Source organism: Puntigrus tetrazona, chromosome 6 (assembly GCF_018831695.1).
Source record: "Puntigrus tetrazona isolate hp1 chromosome 6, ASM1883169v1, whole genome shotgun sequence".
In the NCBI taxonomy this organism is placed as follows: Eukaryota; Metazoa; Chordata; class Actinopteri; order Cypriniformes; family Cyprinidae; genus Puntigrus; species Puntigrus tetrazona.
The window spans coordinates 5,080,938-5,100,112 of NC_056704.1; positions in this window are offsets into that span (position 1 = coordinate 5,080,938).

Here is a 19,175-nt window from a genome sequence, read left to right on the forward strand (position 1 = left end):
CGCGGCATTCTAGTCCCGGGGTAACGATTTTTTAGCTTCTTCGAGTGCTTAGACAAATGACTCCTTCAGATATTGGCGTTTAATTTCTACTTATCTTAATGTATGCTTTCGAAAGCGGGACGTGAAAAACACATAAATAATTTCTCTCCTGCTCTACCAGAGCGTTTCATTATCATTAGCGGGTGCTGTTCGCTTAAATGAGTTCTGGAAAAACACCCAACTCATTATAAATGTCTGATAATGCTGTTGAGTGAATCAAATGGATTATAGATCCAGGTTTTAGGGATTTAATCTCTTCGTGGTGCCCAGTACTGGCGATCTGGATTGATTTTTGTTGTTTATCTTGACTTTGAATAAGATTTACCTGCTCTACCGACACATTTTTGTCTGCCACACCCACATCATGTCACAATATACAATTATAGAAGGTAAATTATGGCTTAATCTGCTTTTATTGGGGCAGTATCAAGTAAAAGTGTATTTTACTGTGTGTGTGTGTGTGTGTGTGTGTGTGTGCACAGGATGTGAAAAGGAGAGTGTCATCAGAAAAGTCATCCACTAAGCATTATAGGAGTCACAGATTAAAACTATATTAACGGTTTTCTGCAGATCATCAGAATACTCTTTTATTCATTTTAAATCAAATTTACATCCTGTTTACTGTGTGAAATGTCTTCTCTCTCTCTTTCTCTCTCTCACACACACACTCACACACACACTAACACATGCACGCAGACCTAAATACACACATTTAAAAGTGGTATTTCATGCTTTTTTAGTTAAGTCAACAGTTATTATCAAATCAGTCAGCGGTATTGTGGAATACTGTCACATACATCTTTTTCTGTTTATATCAGGACCTTTGTTGTGTTGTCTTGTCATATTTTTGTTTATGATTCCTCCCTGATTGTTTCCAGGTTCCTTGTTTAGTTATTTCACATAAACAGCCCTCATGCGTCTCTTGTCAAGTGTTGAATGCAACTTGTAGTTTAACTCAGCACAGCTCAATTGGGAGTTTTGAGATTGCTATTTATTTTATTACTTTTGTCTGTTTTCTTCTGGTAATGCAGCACTTAGGTTTCTCATGTCACTCATTGTAAGCTCTAGTCATTATAAATTGCAGGCAATGAGATGTAGTATTTGCAGGCTCCAGAGATAGAAAATAGAAGTGCAGTTAAAGAGCAAAAACAGGGAATGGGGATGATTTTAAAGCTTCCTGCTGTTTTTCAATCATATATTTTGATATCCTTTTCCCACATTATCTGCTTTTTGTGGCAATTTTAAGTTTACACTGAACAGTATCAGAATTGTGAAATACAGAGTCACAATTACCATTTTTAGTTTTTTATTTCATGATTGAAATGGGCTTCCAAATGAGTGATTGAACTGTGCAATACAATTATTACATTTACATTACATTTGTTATGCCATGAAACAATTGTATGAAAGGTAGCGGCTTTAATGATTTCTGGAAAGGTCACCTGCAGATAGAAACTGTTCTGAAGTTTGTTGGTCCTGCTCTGAAAGCTTGTCGCACACTTAAAAACAACAAAAGCTCTCCTAATCTTGCACCAAAACCTTTGCAAGAAAGTCAATGCAGTGCATAGAAATCAATGCAAAGACACCACTCAGACATACTTTAACAATTCTTATGGCAGAAATAGTCATACTGGCTGGCACTGAATCATCTCAACCAGGCTCTTCAGTTTCTCTCTTTTGTGTGCCACTATCCCTAGAAACGTCTGTTTGCCATCTTCTTACCCTGTGGTGATAACAGATGGGAGTTCAGCAGAGCAGAAAGCTGAGTGATGTGAATTTATCCTCCTGCACTATTCCTCTCTCAGACCCACAAGCGAACAATAAACCATATGATTGCATTGCACTGTCGAAGCCACCAGCCATTTAAAAACCAAAAACCTACATCATTCAACATCCAGATTGAACAGTGGAAGGCCTGAGTCACTGGTCCACAATTTCACTTGTTTCATGTGGGATTGATTTCTTGTAGTTATACGAATAGCCTGCTTAAACATCTAAACGTGGTCCAAAATGATCCTCCACCATACAATAGATTTGAGTAAAACATGGTTTTGGTGAGTAAAACAAATTTAGAACTAATTTATAACAAAATTAACCCAACATTTGTGGATTAAAGGATTAGCCCACTTAAAATGTTACCGTGTCCAGATACTTAGTAAATACCTTGGTAAAACAGTAGCTCAACCAGTTTTGCGCTGGGAGAATTGGGAGATTTGTCGAGTAAATTATGTTATGTTAAATTATGTAAAAAAGCATTCTCCTAGTGTTGCAAAACTAAAGTTGAGCCACTGATGTCACATGGACTGTTTTACCGATGTTTTATTACATTTCAAGATCTAGGATCATTATTGTACTGTCTATGGAGGGTCAGATTCCTCTATGATTTCATCAACAACATGAGGGTGAGTAATTAATGACAGAATTAGCATTTTGGGGGTGAACTAACCTTTTAAGCCTAATTGTACGACTGATACTCACGTGATATGAGCATTTATGTGTCGCTTATAAAAGGAAGCCTACTTTAAAACAGATAATTCTGGGGTAAAGTTTAAAAAGTAAAGTAAAAATTGCAATCACAAGCAATGACAACTAGGAGAAATAGTCAAAATTATGAGAAGATACTTTTTTGCCCCTTTCCCAAATGTCATAAAATAGACTTTATTACTACAATGTAGTGAACAAGAAAATAAAAAAATTGTATAAGAGTTTCTATACTCTTCAATGTTAAAATTTGTGAAAGATAAGTGAGCAGTAAAATTTCTCTTAGAATATTAATATTAAAATATTCCCTGCTTTTGGCTGTACATGTGCTACTACGGTAGACGTCCACGGATTACACTAGAACCGGTATCTGAGGAATCATCCAGAATGATTTACTGATGACCAGCAATCATTCCTCGCATGCTGTGTCCAGTAGCTTTACGCAGGTCACTGCTTAGCAATAATACCTCAGTGCAGACAGCGGGACGTGACCATGAGAGAGTAAAATTGCTTCTGTGTATGCATGTGGTGCTTTTCATTGATTGCGGTGTTTGTGGATGAAGCAGGGAGTGCAAGCAGGCACAGTTGGCTTTAAAAACCATCTTTTCAGCATACGCTTGATAAGTCCCACTTGGTTTTCTACAAATGTTCCTCTGATTCTGGCTTTGGTTTGATGTTTCAGTCAGGAAACGATTTCTGCCAATTGATGTTGAGGTTGCTGTTTCAAAGTCCTGACACGACAGCAAGGCTTCTTAATTGAAGAATTTGCTACTCAAGTGCTTCTGCATCCACTTTACCAATGACCCACTCCACCTCCCAGAGAAAGGATCATTTCCCTGGAAAGGTGAAGTGCGCATTTCCAGTTCCACAGGCGTCACTGAACATAACCGCAGGAATAATGACTGTTTTCAAACAGGCTCCCCAAACGCTACCTGCTTGCCTTAGGTTAGGGATTAACGCAACAAATGGATTAATTGTAGTTGGATCAATTGCAAATATAAAGAAAGGAGAATTTTTTTTATTGATTTATTGAATAAAAATGTATTGATTGATCATTTTTAGTGCTGCTTAATGAGTAACTGAATTTTAAAAATATATATATTTTGTTGTGTCACTTTAATAATTTGTGTTATTAACAGTTTCGACTTTATGCTTTACAAAAATATCAACATAAATGTTAAGTCAGAAATTAAAAGCCTGTTCATAACATAAAAGCTGTTGTCAAGTCTTTGAATCTGAAGTGCAATTATTTTGGAACAAGTGAATAGGTCCAGACAATTTTAGCAATAAAAAAGAAATGACACACTTCACCTAGAAACGTTTTGTAATTAGAATCTCTTTACATTCTACTTCATGGTAAAACACAGCAGAGAGTGATTCAGAGAGAAACTTGCTATTAACCAAACTCCCTAAAGTCAAATGTAAGCACAGTGATCCTGCTCAGAATAACCTATTGTCTAAGAGCAGATTCTCTATTGTCTGCAGCACAAGCATAATTGGTAGATCAGCAAGACTTTGTAAAATGCAACAGTTTGTAATGGAAGTCTGAGTGAACCATCAACGACTCTTTGTTTGAAGAAGTTCACATCAGTTCTCTGAAAGCTTGAAGAATTAATCTTTTGACATTCATTACCTTACCCTTGAAACCACAATTATGCATTATGAATAACCACTTCTTAATTGCAGCCTTTACAGCGTTGTGCTGCTGCCATCATGATAGAAACTCAAAGACAACACAATGTGTAGCCAATCGCCATTGCTAAGCTTTATTACAAATGAGTTCATCAAGATTCCTCTTGAGCGGTGAGTGCAAAGAATCATGCAGAGAGTCTTTGCACATGCACTTGTACTCAAACAGAGAGAGAAATGAAAGACATTTCTGACCTTTAGGCAGTGTGCAGTGAATATGGCATTGGTTCTCGGACTGGCAACAGACTCAAGCCAGTCCCACAGGACCTAACCCAGTAAAGAGCATCCCGATTCAAAATATTGTCTAAACGCAATGCATGTTTGAAGACTATTCGGTAATAAGGAAAGAAGGATAGACACAACCTCTAATTCCCAATATGCATCATTTGCAGCCTATGAAAAACATGCTCTTAAAAGCGTTTATTTATGGAACAAAGCATTCCAGGAATATCAAAGAAATTTAGTACCTGAGGATATCTTCTCTCGCATTGATTTTGAGCTCCTTGATGGAAATCAATAACAGCCTAGAATGTTTGCATCATTAAAGGATTCTGGGAAAGCTCTTGACCCATGAGTCCTAACCCAGCTGACTGTCGCTGAACAACTTTACATAATGTGGAACAAAAAGGTAAACAAAAATTTGAGAAAATATTACAGGTGTTGTCTTTGTTCTTTAAAGGAATGCTTCACTTTTTTTAGAGGTAGCCCCATTCTCTGACTCCCCCAGAGTTAATAGTGAGTTTTACCATTTTGGAAACTATTCAACTGATCTCCAAGTCTGGCGATAACACTTATAGCTTAGTTTAGTTAATTTATTTATATAGCACATTTCATGCAACCAAGGCTGACCCAAAGTGCTGGATGATCAAAAGACCAAAGAAACATTGTTTTACAAGTAAAACAATACAGAAACACAACAAGCCTCCTGAAAGGCTTCTGGTAAGAGATGTTTTTTCATCATATACTATACGGTTCTAATAAATACAGGTAACTTGTTCCAAAGTCTAGGACCTGCAACAGAAAAACTTTGTTCTTGGAACAATAAGGTATAGCTTAGCATATATCATTGAATCCAATTGGACCAGTAGCATTGCATTTAAAATAGACCAAAGAGATATGTAAATTATGTAAATTTGACTCTTCTGTAGTTATATCGTGTACTAAGACCCGTGGAAGAAGGAACTGCACCTGCTTCAGCCATGGTAAAGAAGCAAAGTTCCTTGATTATTGTGCCGGAATAGGAGTATAGTTCCTAATTATATCGGCCTAGAAAATCACAACTTTTCATTTTCCACCAGTGTTCCTTTAAAGAACAAAGACAACAGCTGTAATATTTTCTCACACATTTGTTTACCTTTTTGTTCCACATTATGTAAAGTTGTTCAGCGACAGTCAGCTGGGTTAGGACTCATGGGTCAAGAGCTTTCCCAGAATCCTTTAATGATGCACACATACTAGGCTGTTATTGATTTCCATCAAGGAGCTCAAAATCAATGTGAGAGAAGATATCCTCAGGTACCTCAAGGATTATTCCTTTAACTACACTGATGTAAAACCTGCAAAAACACAATCCATCATTTTTCAAAAAAAAAATGTTTATAACAGAGACTCCATTACAGGTTGTGGTGGACATGGTCTGCTGTGTTTTTTAGTACCAATCATCCATGACCACCAGGCATCAAGAATCTAATTGTAGATACAGTTTTAGCTCTACAATTTAATTGCTTCAGCTGCTGTTACAAACAAGCCATAATCAAACAGTAAACCTCTATACAGCTGTTCCGATCAGCTATGCCCGGCCACATGGCTTCTTACTCTCTCTGCACAAAAGATGCCCTTTTCAACTCATGAGACATCTGCATCCCCTGTGCTTCAGTTATGGGATGATCTCCCAAATCTTGCCAGAACCACTGACTCACTGGTAACGTTAACACAGACTTACATTCAAATGTACATTCATAAAATATGCACCGAACCTCAGTCATGACCGCTCTTACTCTTATGAAACTTGACATTTGTCTTATTCTCCTATTTTATTTATGCTTATGTACAAATCCAGTAACTACTTAGAACTAAAAAAATATTTAGGGCATAACATGCACTGCAAAAACATCCACATTTTAATGACTATCTGACTACAGAAATATGTAAAAAAAAAGTTAAAAAAGAGGAGTAAAATAGGTGATACAAAGCTTTAGAGAACATATAACTTGATCATCTTAAAAATATATAAATTGCCTTACAAAAATGATAATTCCTAAAAACATAGTGTCACTGCCAGTGTTTCTAGCTCAGCTGCAGAACATAGCACTACAGTGATGAGGTCATGAGATCAGGTTTCCATGGAAGCACATATACCTGTACTTGTAGTTATATTGTGTCTATTTTACAGAGAGCAGATTTAATCACACGTAATGTTAATTCTCTTAATGTGGTTTAAATTTATATTTGCTTATTTTTTATTTCATTTATTTGTGATACTATCTAGGAAAACCCAACAGATGGTGAAATGTTACCTTTTTAAGTTTTGATAGCATGGGCAAAGCTACCATTTCTCATGGCATAAATGTACATGGGTGCAACTTTTAGCGAGACACGAAATACGTACCAATAAGTACATAAATATCACTGTGTTTTCCAAAAGAAATGAACACTAGAGAGAACACAACAAAACAGTTCAAATCTGCATAAAATGAAGATGAAATGACACGATTGCCTTTTTATATTACTTTTGCATTTGTTAACACTATTGGTTATGTTAGGGTTAGGGTTGGATTTGGTGTAGGGAATATTTCCAACATGGTTTATGGCATTAAGTTTTAGAGACAGATATAAAAACACAGCAATACGTACCTGTATCAGCATAATTAAAAAAAAAAAGTGTGTTTTAGTGCAACTCAGTGGACATTTCTCTTTGAAACTGTGGCAAAACGTACAGTAAGGAACATAAAAATGGTGTTGCACAAAAAGTGCACAGAGGTACATGTTTTTATGAGACCAGGCTGCACCTGTGCATATAGCAGACTGTCATCAGACTCCTTCTCTTTAGTAACTTCATCATCCCACCCTTCATCTCCGGGTGTGAAATTATAACATTATAACATTGTTTTATGGAACATTGTGAAGACTGAGCAGGCTGAGACAAGTACGATCGTTTAATTGAGCAGCTCCTTCAGACTGCGCTGTTTTCACATAAATAAATGAAAAACTTTGTTTACACAGGCCTGCCAGGAAATGTGCATTGATACGCCTTTATTATATATTTAATTATTTAATTCTTAAAGGAATAGTTCACCTAAAAAATTTACCCCCAAGCCATCCTAGACTTCTTTCAGATGAACGCAGTTAGAGTTTTTAAATAACATCCTGCCTCTTCCAAGTTTGGTAATGCAGGTGGATAGTGGCCATTGTTTTGAAGCTCAATAAATCATATATCTGCTGTAAAACTATCCTATACACGTCTTCTAAAGAAGGTTGATGGGTGTTTGTAACTAAAATATGTATTTTATTTTCCAAAATATAACTTAAATGACTGACTTCCAGCCATATGCGTGTTTCTCGAGAGAGACGAAGAGAGTCAAGTTCCGGCTTCATGGCTGACCTCTGACTCGATTTATGACATAAGCCACATGGGCAACTTAGGCTAGAAGAGAATAGACAAATGAGAAAAGAGCAATACTGAACGCTGTGTACAATCACTTTTATTTACGCACCACTTTAATCAATACAGATTGTCAAAGCACTGAACAGCATCAAATAAGAGAATAGAGAGATGATAAATGAATAATTACAAGATTAAACACTTCATTTTTATTAAATACAGAGACTGTGTAATCAAATCAACGATAATCGCTAGAGATTTAGTGTCCTCAACTAAGCAAGCAAAGGTAACAGCGGCAAGGAACCAAAACCACATTTTTTTGACAGAATTGAGAAAAAAAATCCTTGGGAGAACCAGGCCCAGTTGGATCACAAGCACTTAAGTTCCAGTTTAATGTTAAACGCAGCTATGTCAGACTGTGTAAAGGATTTATTGTGTATGTTTGTCTGTATCAAATTAAAAATCATAAACAAGAAGGGAAAAAAGTCTTTTCACTATAAGATAGATGTAGCTCAGAGGCTGCATAGACCTTTGGAGAGGGGCAGGCGCTCAAAATATAAGTGGCACATAAAGTAAGACTTTAAATAGGGCTGTGCTCCAAATATACAGCATTGTATAGTAAAGCAAAACTAAATAGACAAAGGTGTGCATGTGTGTGTGTGTGTGTGTGTGTGTGTTGCTTGTAATACAACATGCAATATTGTAATAATGCTTTACAAAATGTAAATATATTGCTTTGTGACTCTTATATTATGGTGTTTTTACTATTGTACAAAAAAGAATCGTCATTTTTAAAATATAATTGTAGTCTAGTCTTGTTATGAATTTATTCATTTTTAATGATAATAACAATAAAAACAGGACTGATGAGAAAATGAGGAGAATAGGAAAATCAGTATAACTTTGTTTTACCAGTGTTGAGATAACTTGAGCGTGAGGGAGCGTCCAGGTCGGATGAGGTCCCCTGAAAGGTTGTCATGTGGGTGATTTTAAATTATGAATTTTTAATTTTACTACTGGTTAGATTGGGTAGGCCTTCACAAAAGGGCATACATTACATAAAATAAATAAATAAAAATAAATTCCCCTGACAAAAGCACATCAAGAGGCAAAGGGTTAGAGCATGTGCTCCATCGCATGGATGGAGTAAGAACAATAAAAATACACAGTTCAGTTGAATATTAAAAATCAGCCTCTTTAACAGTGCAGGTATACTAAATGTATGGATCTAAAATACCCTCAGCACTAACAACTGTCACATCTCTGGACTCTTTGTTTATGTTTGTTGTCTCGTGCCATGTGCTCCTGTGCCCTGCCTTCCCTCCATGTTAATTATGTCATTGTCATCAGCTGTGTGTAGTTAATTTAGTCATTTAACCTGGTGTATTTAAGTCCTGTGTTTTCAGTTCCGGATCGTCAATGTCCATACCTGATATTTGTCCTGCCTGTTCTACCTGCCTGCCTTTTGTATCTTTATTTTGCCATTTTGGAATTAAATCCGTTTAAGTTTATTTCGTGTGTCCTTTGCTTGCGAACAAACAACAACATTGAAATAAGAGTGCATGTATTTGATCTGACAATCGGATGCATTAAAACCTTTTTTTTTCTCGCACAGAAAGTTCAACCTAGTAGAAGTTATGTAATAACTTATAACGTGCAGGAAATACCTAATATGGACAAAGACATACCCGATCATTGTAGCTAAAAATTATATATTAGGTCATTTCCAGTATATTAATTTCCAATATATGAATAATGCAAATTGACGTAACATTTATTACAGTATAGAAACTATTTTGCCTTATTATGTGTTTGTATAAACCAATCCTAAAATTGTCATTAGGAAAATACAGAAAAAAATATTATAGAATATAAACCTATCAATTAGACAGAATTCAAAAGTTGTTGTTTTTTTTTTGTTACATTTCTTGAAGATGAAAAGATGGCTACACCCCTTATGTGTGCAGTACAGAAAACATAGCATGAGACTTCTTGTGCTTGAATGGTTTAATGTCAAGTACAAGGTATAGCTTTTACAACAAGTAATTTTAATTATAACAAGTAGATGATTTGTGGATGGATGACTGTTTTCTTAAAACCTTAATTTACCCTTCTTTGCTTTTATCCTCGTTAAAAACAACCACATAATCTTATACATGAATTTACTTTTCAAAAGCAGTTGCTCCTGGCAACATGGATAAGTGGTATGTTTACTTAATAGTCTCAGACATGACAATTTATGAGACTAATATCATGTTATGCTCCAACATCAGTATAACAACAGTCGTGTTTGAAAGAGTCAGCTTGTCCATGTTGTTTCTTATCACAGTGAGACAGAAAATATATATATATATATTTGTAATGCAATTCTATACTGTGATACAAGCTATGTCAATTAGTGTTGCATTGCAATTGTGTGTTTATCATCTTCTACGTTTGTTATTCAGCTATATTTGATGCGTTTGTCCATAGTCTCACTTGTGAAACAGGCGTTTATATTAGTGTTAGGATTAGGGTTAAATGCTCCATAATGCTCACATCATTTCAATTTGGGTAAAAATGAGTAGCAGACTACTTTTTACTCTTACTTGAGTCATATAATTTTTCAGTACTTTTACTTGTACTTAAGTGAATTATTTCATAAGTAGCAATACTTTTACTTTCAAGTCAATTTCTTCCCACCACTTATGCAGCTTACGTCATACCTCGAGTCAGAGGTCAGCCAAAAGCCAGAATTTGGTGATGGTTGTTGTTGTCTGCCTTGGCTCCATCTAAACCTGTTATAAAATGATGTGAATATTTGTCTGCTATTCCTACTCTTTACAATGGTCATTATGTCCTTTTGATAATTTTTCAGTAATTGACTGCTACTGCTAAATTTGCTAGCAGTTTAATGCTTGACTAAGTAAACAAAGACAAAAGTACAATAATCTATTTCCAGATGTAATTGACCTGCACTTTAAGTCCTGAATAGGACAGTTTTGCCTCTCTGCTCCACCTGGGCACTTCAACTCCATTCTACAGACACTCTGTTGGCATCACATTTATATGTTACTTAGCCTTCTACATATTATTACAATTGTTTAGGTTACACTTTATTGATATTCCACTTTAGACATTAATACATGTCAAGTAATTTTCATTAGATTACAAAACAACCACCTCAGAGTAGACTGTTGGGTGGGTTTAGGGTTAGTAGAATAAGTTTCTCAAAGTCAGTATGTTATATTTTCTGGATCCATCAAAATAAAAATTTAAAAGATATTAAGCAGACGGTCTACTAATACTCTAATGACTGCTAGTTCATGGCATATAGCTGCAAAGATACTTACTGTCGTCTAAAGAGGTAAATCAAAATAGATCTCTTTTTTATTATTATTATTGTTTCTAGATATGTTAAATATTCAGGAATATGTAATATAAGGAACCCGGGGTAGTGTTTGACATCCAGCGGAACTCTTCCGTCCACATCTCAACAGCGGCCTGGTTATGCAGGATTGCACTTTACAACATTAGAAAATCTGAGCTTCTATGCTGTCAGAACACATGGCACGGCCACTCGTCCGAGCGCTTGTAATTTCAAGATTGGATTACTGCAATGCAATGCTTCCGGCCAGCACATCTAAAGCCTTCGCAGATGGTTCAGAACGTGGCAGCACCTCTGGTTTTCAATCGGCCACTTCAGTGGTTCCCAGTTGTGGCCGGAATCAAATGTAAAGTTTTGACGCTCACTTTTAGGACTACCACCGAAAAAAGTTACCTACCACTACAAATGAGTCAGCTCGGGTCACTGAATAAGCTCCGGCTGTTCCTTCACAAAGGAGCAAAAGGTCACTTCAACCTTCTCTGTTCCTCTCAGCTGGAATGAGCTGCCAACCTCAAACTGATCTGCTAAGACCATCACTGAAACACCTCTTCCACAATAACCCTTAAACCAGTACACACACACACATACAATTTTGATCTCTTCTCTAGCTGGTTTCCTAATCAAGTTGTCTAAGGCCTCATTTACATGGATCAAATAATCCAATCCGTGTTACACGGATCAGATATGATCCAAGAATGTGTAGCAGGAAAGAAGCATGGGTTCTGATATTCCCTGCTAAGTTTCAGGCCTCTTTCATATGTGGAATAAAATCTGATATGACTCGGACGTGCATTTGCATCCACCGTGTAAGCGAACAGGTCGGATATTGCAAGTGCAAGGGATATTAAAAAAGTGATGGCGGCAACTGTTTATTCGAACTGTAAATAAATACTCCCCTGTTTGCTTGAACCAACGTGTCTGCCTCTGTGACCAGACGTGACACAATGAGAGTTATAAATTAATAATTCCTGATATTGTCATTATGGAGATTCAAATTTGCTAGTGACCCAGATTTTGAATCACAGGCCTGCTTCAGCCAAGCAACTGCCATTGAGATGCATGAAAATGCCGTTTTCATGTTATAATCGGCCATAAAATTTGTAGGATCTTTTGCAAGTGCCTAATCTGATGTGTCAGTAAAGTGTTTAGAATTTCCCTGATTCAGTACAAAACCCTAGTGGAGGCCACACAAAAGGTCTGTGCTCAAGCGAGATGGTCCAAATCCATATAGAATTTGTGCAGCGATGTCCTAATTTTCTGCTGTCACATCATGTTCATTCTCTTTTTTTATTTTTCAAAAACAGATCTTCAAACACAGAATTCGAGTTGTAGAACCAGATGAGAGCGCAGCCGCACTGCATTTCGGGGGGATTGGAGGATTTCCCTTTTGACAGTGCAACAAAGTCGGTCTGCATGTAGATCTCTTACTGGTTTGTCTGTTAAGCAGATCTGTTGTGTTCATGCGTTCAGACGCCCAAATCCCATTCTACCTCATTAATTCTTCGATATGAATATTCATAGCTTTATTAATTACATGCAATGCTTGTTGTCAGCACTATAGTGCAATACAGCCACTGGTCTGAAAAATCCTGACAACACAGTTGTAGTTGAAGAGTATGCTTATTTCATACACCCTGATGTTGATTCTGTTCATGGCAGGAAACAAAAAGCAAGCAAACAAACATGATCAGTCAGTTAATTGTGCGTACAGATTTTCTTAATTGCTTAATCATTTGCACTAATGCTCCTTACACACAGCCTTGATTTTTAAACATGTTACTGATGCACCCTGATAACAGATGCTGTTTAGACAAGTATGATAGAGAGCGCAGTAATTAAACACGAGACATGACTATGTATCTTCATGAATAATTCATTGGGGTAATAAAGCAGACAGGCGGAGCATATCAGACAACAACCAATCACCTGATTATGGATGTCCCATGTTTTCTCATTGTAATAAACAACAGAGCTCCATGTGGAGAGTTCTTATCTTGTTACTGTGGATGGTTATGACCTAAGAAGTGGCCTTCCTTCTGAAACATGATATAAGAGTGCACTTTACTGCATTCCATTATTCATGGAACAGGGAGAAGTGGATAAAAATACCCAGCATCCCCGAACTCCTGACAGTTTATGGTCTCCGGAGGTTTTATTGTCATGGTTCCTCGTGGCGTTTGTTGCATTGATTTCCATGCAGTGACGCTTTCAACAGACATCAACACCTGACACATGAAGCTAAAGCAGGGCAATGATCTTGGGCTTTTTTTAAAGGAAAATAATAGTCCATGTTTTTTGAGGCAAAAAATACTCAGGCACAGGCTTCTATCTGCTGGAAAAAACCTTTCACTCCTATATGTCGTCCCTTTTCTTTTATTTCTTTCCCTTCATTTAGCTCACTTAGAATGGTTAACAACATAATATAATGTTCTACATGAATGCAAGTGATATTGACAATCATGTTTGGCAAAAAAAGCCAATCTGAGACAGGTAGGCCACAATGGTCTCAATCTTAGTAGACTAAAAGGTAATACAGATCCTAAGAGTTTAAAAGTGTATTGCTTGCTGTAGAAGGTTTGCCATTTCTCAGTGTCTTTGATGCAAGTTACCATCTGTCCCCAAAAGGTGTAAACTCACAAGGTCTTCAACTTGATCAATGCAAATTCAAATTGTCTCTAATGGGAACTTAATTGAGAACATAGGGAAAAGGTGCAAGAAGATAGATCAAAGTTAGATTTTTAGCTTTGTCTTTACATTTAAAAATGAACTGCCGCATACCCTACTTGATCCCATGGTGTGGACACTAATATTATTCTCTAGTTGTTGTTCTTGGTGTGAACTGTCTAAAATGACTCAATAATAACAATATTAACTTCTTGTTTGTTAGATTGTTGCTCGCCTGAATATTAGCACGCTGTTGTTTGTGTGATATTGCGTAACTATAACAGCTGTAATTTTATTCGGCTGCTTGCCGATTTAGGAAGCAGCATCAAATTCTCAAGACACCATTACTCGTGTTTGCGAATCAGGTTTCTGTGTGCGATGAAATCTTTGGCACATTTAATAAATCAGTTCTCTCCTATAACATTATCCTTTTATACCATCTGAATCACAGCTCTTTCTCATCACATTCTGGAAGTCATTAAAACGACCCTCCGCTGTTTGATAGATCTGCAGCGTTGATTCTGCATTTGTGGAGGCTTGATATGCTTTATTGATTTCGTTGGTGAGAAACTGACAACAGCTGCTGTGTGTCTCGTGGTTAAGGCAGCGAAGGAGCATCAACAAGCGACGGGCACACTGGCATATGTTACTTCAGGCGCAAACATGCACACTCAGTTGCATGACAAAATATGAAAAAACACACAAGGCCTAAAGAAGCAACACTTCTTCTTGTTGTGACGTGATAGTATTTCTAATTTGTGTTATTACCGTTTCATTTTCGCAACGTATAGTTGTGTAAGTAAGAAGTAGTTTCCTTATTAATATTCAAAATGTGTTCTTCAAGGACTTGCTTTCAAATTAATGACCAGCTACAACAAAGCAAGGTCATTTGCTTTTTTAAAAAAAAATTCACATTAATGAAGATTGTCTTGGAGGGAAATGTGAAATTTTAATGGCAGTTAAAGGGAGTTCACCAAAAAAATCAAAATTATCCCATGATATACTAACCTTACTCAGAGGCATACGACTTTCTTCTATTTGAGACGAATACAATCAGAGTTACATTAATGTCCCCACTCTTTCTTTTTTATAATAGCAGTGAATGGCTGTTGATATTCAAAAAGTCCGTCAAAAAATGTCCAAATACCATTAATACATAGTGTATAATGTTTGTGCAACAGGACGTATGTGTAAGTACAAATGTGTAATAGGACGTAGGTCACGACACTTTTTAGTAATGAAAGTACAGATGTGTAACAGCACTTTTTGGTAAAGGAAGTGTTACACTTTACATTAAGAACCATTCCTATGGATTCACCATTTAATTACTGAGCAGCTCCCCGTAATTTAGGCTTTACATATAAATTATGGTTGGTGTCTAGAATGTTACACTTCATGTTACGTAGACAGTTCCTGAGGAGGTATTACAGTGGTGCAGCAACTCCAGATCTAACTCCCTAAACCTACCCATCTCCACCGCCTGGATCAAAGCGCTGCTATCAGTGCCCTGTTACTCATTTGTATTTACACGTACCATTCTGAGGGGTGTTACATGAGTGTTGCAAACCTATTACAACTGATACTGATACAGTATGTACTTACACTGTGGTTACACACTATGTACACAGCTATTAGGGCCACTTATTATAAAGTGGTTCAATAAAATGCATCTATCCATCATAAAAAGTGCTCCACACTGCTCTCAGGTGAAAACCGATGCATTCGTGTAAAGAAAATATCCATATTTAAAACTCTATAGCTATATCATAATCTCTAGCTTTCGTTAACTGTGGTATGTACTTTCACGCTCCAGCGGAAGGCGGAGGATGTCGAGATAACATAAGGTAAGTAAATTAGGGAGTAATTTGTATTTTTGGGTGAACTATCCCTTTAATTTCAGTTAAATCTTTGTTCTGATTATTAAACAGCGATAGAACTCTGTTCTAATCAACTGGGACTAAATATGCTACAAGGAAAGGATTTTGGACCTATTTAAAGCTTTGTTTGAGGTTTTTGATTGTCATCTCTTAGTGGAACAGAAATATTTTGAGGCTTCGTGTTTCCTGCCTCTGATTCTGTTCCTTTGACACAGGAAAGAGTTTTGTTTCTTTTAAAGAAAGAGGATTCACTTTATGATTGACACAGCTAGCTTCACTTTCACTCCCTGAACACAAGAAACAAAATCCCCAAAAATCAATGTAAAGGATCCATTTCTCCTTCCCTGTTAGGGTTTTTCATTTTAGAAATGAAATACAAAGCCCCATTTTTCCAAAGAAACTACTCACGGAAATCTCCTCATAAGTGCTATGTTAATAAACTCTCATTACTGCTTCAAAGAGAGCCGCACGTGCTACTGCTTGTTAAAGTCCAATTCAAATTGTTCCAATTTCTATATTGTGTTACAGTCTTTTGGAAGAATAGGGTGACACGCTCAAGAGCTTTTCAAATAGACCTGGTACAAAGCCTTTGGAAATAACAAAAGCTGCAAGGGGATTGACTTAAAAAGTGTTATTATGAGACTACAATGAATTAGAGAAATGGATACAGAACGGAGAGGCAAAAAGCATAATATAATAAAAGGACTCATTATTTAATTGATGTGGGGCCTCTCAGTAATTGAGACATCAACGTTTGGATAGTTGTAAAATATTACTACAACATTATTACCCAAGAACATTTATTAGAAAACATTACACTGTTTTTAATTGAACACTGAACATGAAGTGGGGACGACGCCGTGGCAACGCTGATGTCCTTTTAATCAAACATTAATATATATTAATACTGGGACTGCCCAACAACATGCATAATTCTTAACGTGGCAAAGGCTGAATAGGACATGACAGTTTTGTAAATGCATAAACAACAGGAGTATGATTTATCTGGTTAACACGTGGGGCAAACGTTGGGCCAAATATTGCATTAGGCTGCTGAATATGAAAAATGCACAGCCAGATGTTGGCATCTGGCCAAAGATGTAACAGGATTCGGGGGAAACAAACATAATAATTCAGGAATTGCCATTGAAAACTACATGTCAGTCGAGCTAATCTGAATATTAAGGGGACATATGGTGGTTTCAGCGATACATCTGCCTGATTTATCTACCAAATGACAGAGGAATTTGTACCAAGTTACCCTTTGACGTCGACAACAGAAGGAAAGCATGTTCCTCTCCCTTTTAAAAGCTGCAAACCCATTTATTGTTGCTGTCATATATACGCACGCCTAGATCCACAGACTTAAAAAGCTGGTGCCAGTCTTTGCATGATAACATTGTGTCTATGCATGAGTGAACATGATGATTGTTTATAATGCACTGTGGCTGAATAAAGATCAGCAGAATCAGGCTGCGACACTCGTTATCCTCTCTGACACATCGGCACGCAGTGTTCTTCATATTGTCATGCGCAAGGATGAGGATATAGCGAAGGAGAAGTGCTGTTTTTACTCCAGTAGATAACTTAGAATAGGTTTTATCAGTTTCTCAGACACAAAGTCTCGACTACAACAAAGTAATTTAAACGTTCACTATCAGTACTCTGAAAAAGTTTACTTGAATGTAAACAGACCCTTTTGAAACGCATGTTAACAAAATATATAAGGCATGTATTCGTCTTATTATAGGTGAAGGAAAGTGGAGGAAAAGCATTAATGAGGTAACAGCGTAACCACATATTCAATTTAGGCCAACGAATCAATAAAACATCTTTAAAATTGAAAGCATATTTGAACAACTTGCCCCAGCCAAAAGCTGCTAGATGCAACTATGAAGATTTTTGCTATATTACACATATTATTATCACGTCACAAACAGTTTGTAAACAAAAATCAGTCTTTTTTTTATCTGAATGTTTAGCTCCCTCTAGTGATTTTTACACATAAACAACATTTGTAACAATTTGCTTTAAAGGCAAAAAAGGAAGGTGGATTCATCATTTCCACTTATTCTCCATTCCCCTCCATTAAAAGATCCTGCGTGACGACTTATCCGAGATCCGCGTGTACTGACTGCTATAACGTGCACAAGCAGCTGTCTTCGATGCTAAAATCGTAAAGAAATGCCTCACTCGTTCTCATTAAAGTTAGACACGTGGGACAGCAGCCGTGCTCGCATTTATCAGCAGAAGGGTGATCTGCATATCCTGTCCTTTTGGGAAAACAAAGCGGCTGTGGGAGTACCCACCTGTCATTCAGGATGATTGACATTATCTCAATAAGCATTTCATGATGCAGGGATTGAATAATTTCACATCTTCTCAGAAAAGGAAATGGAAAGATCAAGCGTAGACTCAGCTTCTCTCAGCCCCCGCAGTCCTTATACTCAAATAAAGCGCTGTCACTGAAGACACAGTATTGTATTCTCTACTGTACATGACAAAGAGGGAAACCAGTCCTGTCAAATTCACTTTTCTTTATAATTCTCGTAACTTTCGTAACATTTTATAATTTAGTGTTCCAGCCAAAGAAGACACATTTTTAATTAATGTCTAGTTTATTAGTAATTCATGTCAGGGTCTTCCTCTTGTGTGCTAATTTCTATAACTGAGGTATCAATAAATGTTGGAAACCTATAAATATTAACAGAAAGAAGAAGAAATTTAAATGTATGGTCACACAACTCCTTTCATACCCAGGTTTTAATATTTTATTTTATATTTTTTTGCTGAAATAAATGAGAAGTACTTTACATTTGCGCACTTGTCGTTTCCATGCCGTTTCCGCAGATGAATTATAATTCTTCAGCGTTCTAAAAGCCTCATTAAAATGCTGACATCCATTTTCTCATCAAGACAGACTTAAAGTGCAGATCACAGGGGCAGCGACAGCAAAGGTAGTACAAGGTCTAGGCCGGGATCGGATTAAAACGAACAGCATCCAAATTATTATTGTGGTGATTTTTTATACTTGTCAATATTTCATTTCATGTTTCATTATAGGCTATATCTAGTGAAATTAAATGTCTAAATCCAACTCTGTGACAATTCGTCTGTAATGTTGCTCTGAACACCTTTTTGTCCCGTACAGCTTTTCTATTGCAGCCTATTGAATGTTTAAGAATTGCAATGAACTGGGGTAAATAATATTAATCAAACCCCATTATATTAGAAAAGAGAGAGAGCTTTGCCAGAGCATGGAATTAACATGTACACTAGATTACATTTAAATTATATTTCGTTTTCAAAGTTCTCATTTAGAGCAGCCCTGCAGTATAAATAAAGAAATATATATATATATATATATATATATATATATATATATATATATATATATATACACACACACACACAATGAGAAAATTGCATCAGTTTTGGATATAACACAGATTCGTAA